This window comes from Phascolarctos cinereus, unplaced genomic scaffold, assembly GCF_003287225.1.
Source record: "Phascolarctos cinereus isolate Bilbo 61053 unplaced genomic scaffold, phaCin_HiC Scaffold_1;HRSCAF=81, whole genome shotgun sequence".
Classification (NCBI taxonomy): domain Eukaryota; kingdom Metazoa; phylum Chordata; class Mammalia; order Diprotodontia; family Phascolarctidae; genus Phascolarctos; species Phascolarctos cinereus.
The window spans coordinates 103,130,418-103,142,199 of NW_027555514.1; the positions used below are offsets into that span (position 1 = coordinate 103,130,418).

General features: G+C 41.8%; 1 pseudogene; it reads right to left on the bottom strand.

Moving 5' to 3' along the window:
• Nucleotides 1–10,978: 10,978 nt before the first annotated feature.
• LOC110216337 (large ribosomal subunit protein uL5 pseudogene) lies at nucleotides 10,979–11,558 on the bottom strand (annotated as a pseudogene).
• Nucleotides 11,559–11,782: the final 224 nt, after the last annotated feature.

Genomic DNA, 11,782 nt, shown 5'->3' on the forward strand with positions numbered 1-11,782 from the left:
GACTTGTTCATAATCACATAGGTAGTAAGTAACAGAAACAGGATTTCAACCTAGAATCTCTGACTCCAAATCCGGTCTTCTTTCTACTGTGCCAGGCTGCTTCTCGTTTTCATGTGTGCTAGGAACATTTGTTTATTTTTTATTTTTTTTGCTAAAAACGTAAGGTAGGGGGCAGCTAGGTGGTGCAGTGGATAGAGCTCCAGCCTTGGAGTCAGAAGGATCTGAGTTCAAATACAGCCTCAGACACATAACACGTATTAGCTGTGTGACCCTGGGTAAGTCACTTAACCCCATTGCCTAACAAAAAAAAATTAAAAATTAAAAAAAAACCATAGGCCACAGCCTCAGGTCAGGTGGGTCACATTGTCCTCATGGGCTCCCTGTCAAGCCTAACTGATTAAATACAAATTTTTCATCCAACTTTGTCTCTACTTCTCCTTTGTCCTTATCATAGTCTACCTTTTTATCATATTTATTTACCTATATGAGTTTCACAGGACAGGAAGTGTCTATCTTCTATTCATTTCCCTATACCCGGTACCTATTACAGTAAATTGCACATCATAGGTGCTTAATACACATCTGTTTAGGTGAATCTAACACAAGATTGATGTAGGTCTGGCAGTAATTGCTAAAATGAAATTTAACTGATTCACAGACTGTTCCCAAAAAATAGAGAGAGGTAGGGGTGTGGGTATGGGTGTGTCTGTAAGGGGGAATGGGTCAAGAGACTCGCCAGCTGGCATCATTGAAAACAAAACTTCCCCATAAAAGAGGGGAAGTAGAAGACTAAACCACCTCCTGGGACAAGACTCTTGTGTGCAAATCCTAACAACTTCAGAGTAGTTTCAATAGGGAAAGGATAGTTTTTTAACAGGCAGGGGTTCTCTGTGACAGGGTGATCGGTTAGCCTGGCTTGGTTTTCATCATACCCAGTCTTTGCCACTCCTGTCTCCCTAAATTCAGTGTTTCATCTTGCTGTCACCACCCAGAAATTCCAGAAGGGATGGGCCTTTCCCCTTGTAGAAAGTATTTCTGCGCACACAAGGATTAGACTCTCTCTTCCTTCCCACCTGTTGCCTGACTTCACAAACATGCTGAGCTTGTCTGGTGTTCAGATCTCTTTCCTGTCAGTAAAAGAGTAAGGGATGTTCAGATTACAATGTATCAGCTCTTGGTTGAGTAACTTATTCCATTTAAACTATGTAGCTCTTCCAAATTAAGTTCAGGCTATGCTATTGCAGTTGGCTCTTAGATGAAGTGCAGTCCCAAGGTCATGACTTTGACCTTGTCTTTTCCTGCCCCTCTCTTGAATTAGCATCCCTGGCACCCCCTTTCCTTCCCTCTAGTTCCTGAGCTGAAGAGATAAATAGCCCCTGAGGATTATCTCTGGTCTTTTGGACCTTTTAGGATTTAATTTACCTGACGTCTGCAACCTTCAGTGAGAGTCTTTCTTCCCTGCCTCTTTGTAGCCTGGAGATAATCCTGGGTTCTCAAAGGCTATGCCAGTAGGGCACAGGCCCTGGCAAGCCCTATTAAGCACGAAAGATTTTTGAATATGGACCCAGAGACAGACTGTATGTCATCCAAGGACCAGTGAAACCATGTTGGGAAAGAGGTATCACTCTGCTGACTATAGGATGATAAAATGTTCAGCCCAAAGATCAACATCTAAATAGTAGAAGGGTTATGGTCTGTGTTGGTGGATCACAGAGGGAGTACCTACACAGTCAAAATTAGATTCTTGAAGTACTGAAATACTAACTGCACAAGAACTCCAAACCCAGGACATTAATGCTACACTCTTTTCATAATTTTCAGTGAGATCTTTTTCTCCTATATCATCTCCATTTCCAAATACATCACTTCTCTTCTCCCTAGCCTGCCATCTCTTGTAAAAAAGAATTTTTAAAAAGAGGGGAGGAGAAAGCAGTTTAGGAAAATGAGCCTACATACTGCGCCTAACAATGTAAGTAATTTTCCCTGATCATAGCCGCCCACCTCAACAACAACAACAACAGTAACAACAAAAAGGGGAGGAAATACATTTTTTCTTTTCTCTTTTCCTTTGGGATCAAATTGATCATTTCAATTTCACGGTTCAGTTTAGACTGTGTTTTGCTGCTGTTCTTTCCATTTGCATGGTTGTCGTCATTGTGTAAAGTGTTTTCCTAGTTCTACTTACTTCATTTTGTGATGTGACTCTAATTCTACCCTCTCACTCTTTCACCCGCAATCATGCCGACCTGGGGGATGAAGGGCCCTCTCACTGTTGCCTCACTTCGTCATGGGAGGTGACGGAGTATACAGACAGCATCTCACACTCACTCCCACGTACACGGACACATCTACACTAGGCTGTGCAGGTGGGGGATGTAGTCACGAGGACCGGAGGGATATTGGAACAAATGACGTTAAGTTAGGATCACAGCTACGAGAATTAATTAGACATCTGGGGGCGGCCCACAGCATGTTTGTATTTTCCATGCTTTCCCACAGGGCTGGGAAGGAGCAATGGTCACCATGCTCCTAGAAAACCCAGTGGTCAGTGAGGGTAGATTTGCCTGACTTGTTTTATGGAAAGCAACCACCCTGATAGGAGATCCAGAAATTAGAAGGTCTGTACTCTCTCTCTCTCTCTCTGTCCATCTCTCTCTCTCTCTCTCTCTCTCTCTCTCTCTCACACAGACACATACACACACACACACACACATGCACACATACATGCAGAAGAGGGTGCTGGTCTGTTTCACTCTATTCTGTTCCTAGACATAGAAGAAAGCTTGGAGTTCATAATTAGTCCATGCTTCAAGTCCTCTGGGAACTTCTTTGTCCTTACCAGACAGCAAACACTGTCCTAAAGTCATCCAGAAGTTCCCATATGCCAAAGATGGAGCCTGCCAAAGCTTCCATGAGCTCGTGTGCCCAAACGAATGACTAGCTGGATAATAATATCTTACAGTTGTTGATTTACAGTTTAGAGAGCACTTTCCCCTCTACCCATCTCCTTTCAGCTTCAGAACAACTCCAGGAGAGACCCACGGAAGGTATTAGTAACCCAATGTTACAGGTGAGGAAATTGCAATGCAAAAAAATTTAGCACCTTGTCCAAGACCAGAAGACCAGTGAAGTCCAGGAACACAGCTGAGATCTCTCTCCTGGGTTCAGTATTCTCTTCATCATATCGTCCAGGCTTCAGACAGGTCATAACAGCAACAGGCCCGGGTTCATTAATGTTTTGATACTTCCCTGCACCTTGTAGAGAGTAAGCACTTAATAAATGTTTTTATTCATTCATTCATTCATCTCGTCAAATGGGGACCTCCTTCTAATGATGCAGATTGCAACTCATCTACACCTTTTCTTCCAGTGTGACTCTTGCCTATGTTCTCTCATATATCCTCCATAGGGTATCCATCCAAAGTGCTAAGGGACTTTCTCTATCTATAGCATTTTTGAGGGTACAACTGGAGTCCATCTTCATGCTGCCATGATCCTTCAATCTAGCCTCTCCCCCTCATCTGGCATTCCATTTCTCACCCCCAAGGAGACCCTGAATCATTTCTGCTTGGTGAGCTCTCAGTCCAATCAGTCTTTGTGACCAGGCCATCTTTGTGACATGCTACCACAAGTATGCAAGTGTACTTTTGATCCACCCCAACACACACACACACACACACACACACTCTCTCTAGCTTTCTACTTCCAGTTCTCAGAACAGTAATCAAATCAACACTACTATTCCTAAAAAGGACATGACAATCATTTGCTCCATGACTCCAGTTACCATCCATTTGGAGACTTCTCCAACCAAAACACCATTCATTCCCTGACTACTATTCCTCAAATACGTTTTTTTTTTCTCCTAGAAGAAAATAAGCTCCTTGAGGAAGGAGACTTTCTTGCTTTTTTTTTTAGCCTTCACTCTGCACAGTACCTTGCAAATACAGTAAGTGCTAAATAGTGTTTTTTTGATCATTCTATCTCTTATCCCTTGTTCTTATTACATGACTATCCCCCGCCTCCTTTTCTGGTCACATAGAAATATCTTTTATGTAGTTCTGAGGCAACACCCCTCATCGGTAATATCTATAGCCCATTTATACCCACCATGAGCCTCTGCATTGGCCTTTGTGTGACCTGTAACTTCAATTCTTCAGAGACTGCCATATTTCAGTAAATATCTGTTCAATTAAATCCACATTAAGTAATTTCAATTCACACAAATAAGAGTACTGAAAAGGAGGCTGTTAAGTTGGGGCACAGAGCCCCTGTGCTCCATGCCAACAACAATCTTCACCCATCCACACCTATTTACAAGATTTGAAGTTAGGCACTTAGGGGCACTTATCCTCTTCCTTTGAGGTGACTTGGAAGAATGTGACATAGGTTCCACAAGATATAGAACTAGAAGAGACCTTAGGGATCATGCAGTCCAATCTCTACATTTCCATCAAATATGGATGAGATAAGTGACTTGCCCAAGGTCATACAGAAAGTGCTTGTTGATGATTCACACCACCTGCACTATTGCAGCAGCATTCAGATGAGTCTGCCTGGCTCAAGTCCCTCCCCACTCCAATCCAGCCTCCATTCAGCCTCTAAAATGATTTTCCTAAAGCAAAGATCTGACCACATCTCACACACACACACACACACACACACACACACACACACACACCATTCAATAAACTCTAGCAGCTTCCTTTTGGCTCCAGAAACAAGTACAAAATGCTCTGTTTGGCATTCAACGCCCTTCATAACCCAGTCCCCTCCTACCTTTCCAGTCTTCTTACATGTTACTTCAGCTACACACTCTTCACTCCAGTTACACTTGCTTCCTGGCCATTCCACGAACAAGAAACTCCCCATCTCTCAGCTCCAGGTGTTTTCTCTGGCTATCTTCCATAACTGGAACACTCTCCCTTCTCCACTGTGATTACTGACCTCCCTGAGGAAGAATACAGGTGGAAATTTAGGTTTGTAAAACAAAAGATATCAATAAAATTAATTTTTAAAAAAATAGACATGTGTCTAGTCTGAATCATGATAATATATATCTGCCCATTTGGAAGAGTGAGAGAACACAGTGAATATTAATAATTGCTCATATGTATAATAATTGCTCATATGGATAGCTATTACCAATAGCTCAAAGTTTTTAAGACTTGCAAAGTAGTTCCCTCACAACAAACCAATGAGGTAGGTAATGCAAATATTATTCCCCCCATTGTATAGATGATGACACTGAGGCTCACAGCTAAGTGAATGTCAGAGCTGGAATGCAAATCCAGTTCTCCTAGTTCGAACTTCAGTATTTTTCCCACAACATCCTGCTACTTCTCAGTAACTGTGGAAGGAAGAGAATAAGCATTTCTATAAAGCTTACTCTGTGCCAGGCACTGTGCTAAGCACTTTTTACAAATTGTATCTCATTTGACCCTCAAAACAACCCTTCGACATAAATACTATTATCTTCATCTTACAATTGAGGAAACTGAGGCAAACATAGGTTAAGTGACTTGCCCAAGGCCACACAGTTAGTAAGTGACATGGGATTTGGACTTGGGTCTTCCTGATTCCAGGCCAGTGCTCTGTCTGCTGCACCAGCTAGCTGAATCTAAGTTCAGGGTTAGACACACAGCAAACATGATGCATATTCTGAACCCGAGGGCAGAGAAGGAGGCTGCATGGTCCCTGGGTGTTCTCCCAGGGTTTGGGAAGTGTTCCCTAAAGACCCTTGCCAACGCATTTGGCACATCACTTGGAGATGAACCAAAGGGTTTCATGACTTACAACTTCATAGGTAGCTGGCCACTGGGTAGCAAGACTCCTCTGAAGCCAAATGACAGCCAAGTCACCATGTACTCTTGTGGGCTCACTAGCCTGAGCAGGCTGAGCTGTGCTCTCATGGAATCCTAGAAGTAGACACAGCAGCAATCTACAGTAATGTATCTAGTCCTGCATAGAGTTTACTTTGTATATATTTGCATGTTGTCTTCCCCAGTAGATTGTAAGCTCCTTGAGGGCAGGGACTTGTCTTTTGCTTCATTTATATCCCTAGCACTTAGTACAGTGCCTGGAACATAGAAGGAGCTTAATAAATGTTGATTGAACATGACTAATATAGAAATTATGTTTTGCATGATTGTACATGTTTAACATATATCAAACTACTTACCATCTCAGGGAAGGGGAAGGGAGGGAGGGAGAGAGAATTTAGAACTCAATATTTTAAAAAATGAATGTTAAAAATGGTCTTAATGTAACTGGGGAAAAATAAAATATAATTAGAAAGAGAAAAAAATGTTGATTGATTGATAGATAACATGCAAACAGCTATGTACAAATGAGATACATACAAGATAATTGGAGATTATCTCAGAGGGAAGGCACTAGTATTGAGGGGGTCTGGGAAAGTCTCTGGTAGAAGCTGGGATTTTAACTGATACTGGAAGCCAGGAAGCCAGAAGGTTTGTTTTAGGAACTGTACTTTATTCCTCCCCCCATTGTCTTTCTCCACTAAAACAGCTTCAATTTTTACTCCATCAGCCCTACCAGCCAACCCCATCTCCTATGCACATTTATAGAACAAATTAAGTACTCAAGTGGATCCCTGATTTTACCCATGACTGTAGATATTTCCTCAACCACTCCATGTCTTCTCACCTTATAATGAGATCAGTAGGGCCCAAAGTTTTTAGAAGGGAAAGGTATCAAGGAGTTCTGAAACTTCCAGGTATGATATCCATTCATTCTCCTTAGGATCATAAGAGCTAGTGTTTAGAATCTTAATATCACAAGGGATCATGGAGGTAGTCATTTGAAACAGAAAACCTAGAAATCATTTTGTTATGTTTTAAAGAAGCTATTTTAAAAAGAGAGAGGGAGAGGGAAGAGAAGATACATTACATTAAATGGGAGAAAAGATGAAAGAACTTAAGGCACATAATTTAGGTTGTTCAAGCAGAACTATATGCAAACATAGAAGTGGAACGGCTGGTGGGCACTTGAACTTCTCTTACTTCTAAACTCATCAAAAGAGGAGACAAAAAAGAAGGTTCCTAAGAACTAGAGCTCTAGCTGTTGTGATCCTGGGTAAGTCACTTAACCCCAATTGCGTCACTCAAAAAAAAAAAAGCACTAGAGCTAAAATAGATGTTAGAGGTTACCTACTAGTCCAACATACTCATTTTATGGATCAGATTTACAGCTGGAGACCTTAAAGGTCAAAGGGTTTGCCTAGGATCACACAGCCACTAGGTGTCAAGGCTGGATTAGAACCCAAGTCTTCTTATGTTTCTAGTGGACTTAAGCCTAAACCACAAATGAGCCCCATTCACTCTAAATAATCCATACACCAGACAGAACTCACGTAAGAGGGGGAAAGTCTTTGCTGGACATTTAAGTTAGCAATGTCGAGGGAAGCCTAGTTTTCTTTTCTCATATTTAAATTTTTTTAAATTTAATTTGATGTTTTTTTACTGAGGCAGTGTGGTGAAGTAGATAAAGCTTTCCTCAAAATCAGGAATCCTCTCAGTGTTCTAGGAAACTCTCTGAATTACAGAGAAGATGCAAACTAGTACTGGTAAAAGGACTTCCTCACCTGGAAGCTCCCTATACTAACAAAACCTCAAATCCTGTCCCTCTATCACATTTCCCAATGTGTCCCTTTCAGAGAAGTATCTCAAAACAAAAAATAAGGAGGGGAAAAAAACCATAGTTCGGTAAAACTAACCAAGGTATTGAAGAAGTCTGACATTACATGCAGTATTTCACGCTCATAGTCCCCCACTTCTTCAATAAAGGATAATGGAGAAGGGGATACTTTCTCATAATTCTTCTTTGGAGTCAAACATGGTCATCATAATTTCACAGCACGCATTTTTAAGGGCACCCTGCTTTTCTACATCAATGAAAATATTTGCTGCCCTTCATTCCAAAACAGGGCCAGCTTCAAGCCCCCTTGCTAGATGGACAATCAATCAACAAACATTTATTAAATACATAAATACATATGCTGTGGTTGGCCCTGTGCTAGGTGCTCTGGATATGAAGGCAAAACAAACAGCCCATACCCTGAAGGCAAAAAAAACCTAAGTGTCTAGAAGACAGTAAATATATAACGTGTGGGATGAGAGAAGGGGCTGGAAATGGTATGGCTTATTCACTTAACTTCTTCATAATATTGAACTTTCTGCTATAATGCCCTTAGAGCACCTTTCATTTTGTTATATTTAATCCAGAATTCCTTGATGGAAACACACACACACACACACACACACACACACACACACACACAGTCTTCGTTACCAAACTATCCTTCTCCAGAACTACCATCCTCTTAGTTACCCACTGCTTGCAAACTTAGTATTTCCTAGATTCATGATTCTAATCCAGTTAGTTGTCAAATCTGATCATTTTTAACTCCACAAAATCTCTCCCATGGGTCCCTTTCTCTCTTTTCATAGCCACCACCCTAGTTCAAGTCCTCGTTAGCTCTGGCTTGGACTATTGTAATAGCCTCCTCCTTGGTCTTTCTGTTTCCACTCTTATTTCATCACAATTTGTCCTCCACACAACCTCCAAAATATATTTCTGAAAGCTCAGATCTGACCATGTCATTCTTCTACTTCGAAAACTCCAATGACTCCCTGTTGCTTCTAAAATCAAATATAAACTCATCTTTTTTGGCATTTGAAGCTCTTAACCTGCTTCCTTCCTACCTTTCTGGTCTTCTTATAGAATATCTCCCTCCAGGCATTCTATAGTCTAGCCATACATGCCTGCCTACTTGTCTTTCTTCATACTCAAAGCTTCATCTCCCATATATCTTTGTAATGTCTGTTTTTCATCCCTAGAATGTCTTCCCTTCTCACCTCAAGTTCTTGGAGTCCTTGGCTTCCTTCAAAACTCTACTCTAGCGGCTGCTAGGTGGCACAGTGGATAAAGCATCCACCCTGAAGTCAGGAGGACCTGAATTCAAATCTGGCCTCAGACCAAACACTTGAAACTTACTAGCTGTGTGACCCTGGGCAAGTCACTTAACCCCAACTGAAGGAAGAAAGAAAGAAACACCTCTACTCAAATACCACCTTCTACAGGACGTGTTTCTTGCTCTTCCTGGCTGCTAGAGCTTGATCTCCCAAATGATCATGTATATATTTATATATGTACATATTGTCTTCCCAGGTAGAATATAAGAATAAGAAGGCAGAGACTTTTACTTTTGTCTTTCTATCTCCAGCACTTGACACAGTGCCTGCTCAATTGATTAATGAAATGCATTTACTTCTGTCTTTTATGAAATGCTGAGATAGCAGATTTTGGGGGTCCTCCACCTACTCCATTTACCGAACTCAAGTTTTTATTTGTTGCCAAGTCCTATCATTTCTGCCTTTGTACCATCTCTCACATATGCCTTCTTCTCTCCTGTCGATCACCCCGGTGCAGGCCCTCATCACCTTATGCCTGGATTATTGAAATGGCCTGCTAGTTGGCCTCCCTGCCTCACTTGGGTCTCTCCCCATTCCAGTACATCCTCCACTCAGCTGTCAAGGCATCTTCTTAAAGAATGAGTCTGGTGCTAGGTGTCACCACCACTACCATCATCGCCACCCTGTTCAGAAAACTCTAAAGATTCCCAATCACCTTTAGTCAAATACAAAATCTCTGATAGGACTTTCAAAGCCCTTTATAACCTGGCCACCTCCTATCTCTGGAGGCTTCTTACATTTTACTCCCTTCCATGCATTCTTCAATCCAATGATGCTGACCTCCTTGCTGTTCCTGGCACAAGACATTATATCTCCTGACTGCTCCAATTTTTATTGGCTGTCTCCCATGCCTGGAATTCTCTACCTCCTCATCTCTGCCTCTAGACTTCCTTTAAGTCATAGCTAAAATCTCACTTTCTACAATGGTCTTTCCTAATCTCACTTAGCACTTGTGCCTTCCTATTGTTGATTATATCCAATTAACCATCCATCCGTTCATTCATCCATCTCTCTCTCTCTCTCTCTTCTCTCTCTCTCTCTCTCTCTCTCTCTCTCTCTCTCCTCTTTGTATGGGAATAGATCACTGAGCTTGGAATCAGGAAGACTCCTCTTCCTGAGTTCAAATCCAGCCTCAGACTCTTACTAGCTGTGTGACTCTAGGCAAGTCACTTTACCCTGTTTGCCTCAATTTCCTCATCTGTAAAATGAGTTGGAGAAGGAAAAGGCAAACAATTCCAGTACCTTTGCCCAAGAAAACCCCAAATGGGGTCACAAAGACTCGGTTATCAAAACAACAAAAAAATGTATCTTGTTTGTACCTAGTTGTTTGCAGGTTGTCTCTCTCATTAGAATGTCAGCTCCTGGAGAGCAAAAACTGTTTTTTGCCTTTCTTTATAGCCCCAGTGCTTGGCACAGTGCCTGCCTGGCACATAGTAGATGCTTAATAAATTCTTGTTGATTTCAGTTGATTTTGTGTTACCTCTCCCAAGTTTGCTGAATATGAGGTGAAAACTCAGACTTGTACTTTTCATTTCTCTTATTGTTAGTAATTTGAATCATTTTTCTTAAAGTCATTTTTAGCTTGCAGTTCTTTTGAAAGCTGTTTATTTCTACACTTTGACTGTTGGAGAACCTTAAATTGACTCTTCATCTTCAATGTAGTCTCTGATATCTTCATGCCTCCCTGTTCTCCTAGTCCATCATCCCTGCTCTGGCCCTACTTTCCTCCCTACACACCCCATTAAGTGACCATACATCAAAATATACTGTCCTCTGTCCCTGAAACTCTTGATTCCTTTTCTAATTGTCCTTTATAACTTGCCAAGTTCTAACCTGGTTAGAACTTCTTCCCAACTTCTACTCCACAAGCTACAAAAAATTGCTGAAGGAAATAACGAAACTGTGTTGGCTGGGTCCTCTACAAATTAACATTATCTAATCCCTATTACCTCTGATAGCCACTATAAAATCCTCTCTTTGGCTTTTTTTTTTACACTTCAGTGATCATTTTATTGACCTTTTAATAGAAAACAAGACTTTATTTTCCAGGAAGGATGATGCCATCATACTTCTGCTGGAACCAGCACATGGCTTCCTCTTTGCCAATTCTGTGTTTGGCCCCGATGCTGCTTGTCTGCAATGCTGAACCCAGGCCTGCCCAGCACCACGTAGAAGTCCAAGCCGGCCGATGCCAATGCGCAGGTCGTATTTAATCCCCAGATCGATATGCTCTTGGACCCTACAGCCAAAGTGGCCAGTGTCTGAGAAGTTATTTTTCCTTAACTCATATTCTCGCACCTTCAGCCCCTTCTCCAGAATCTCTTCAGCTTTGGCCCCAAGGACTGGACAGTGAAGGCCGATCTTCTCATTTCACCTCATTCCAAAAGACCTGACAGTACAGTGAGCTTTGGAGAACACTGGGGTTTGGCCTGTGAGCCTCTCCAACACTTTGGCCACCGGGGTCAGTCAGTCCCCACTCTCCCCAACACAGAGGTTGAGGCAGAGTTTACAGATACGCAGTTCTTGTATGAGGTTTTCCTTTTCACCCTGACCTTACGCCATGGTGGAGCCTGTCTTTGGCTTTTAAAGCTTCTCTGTCATAACATGGCCCCTTCCTGTCTTTCTAGTCTTCTTACACCACCTATTTGCAATTGAGGGACACTGGCTTCCTTGCCATTCTTGGAACACATTACTTCATCTCCTGACACAGGGACAACATTTGGACAGCTTGAGTATCACCCTGGTATGAAAGGAATGTAAAAATACCTGAAAGCCTCCATCATTTT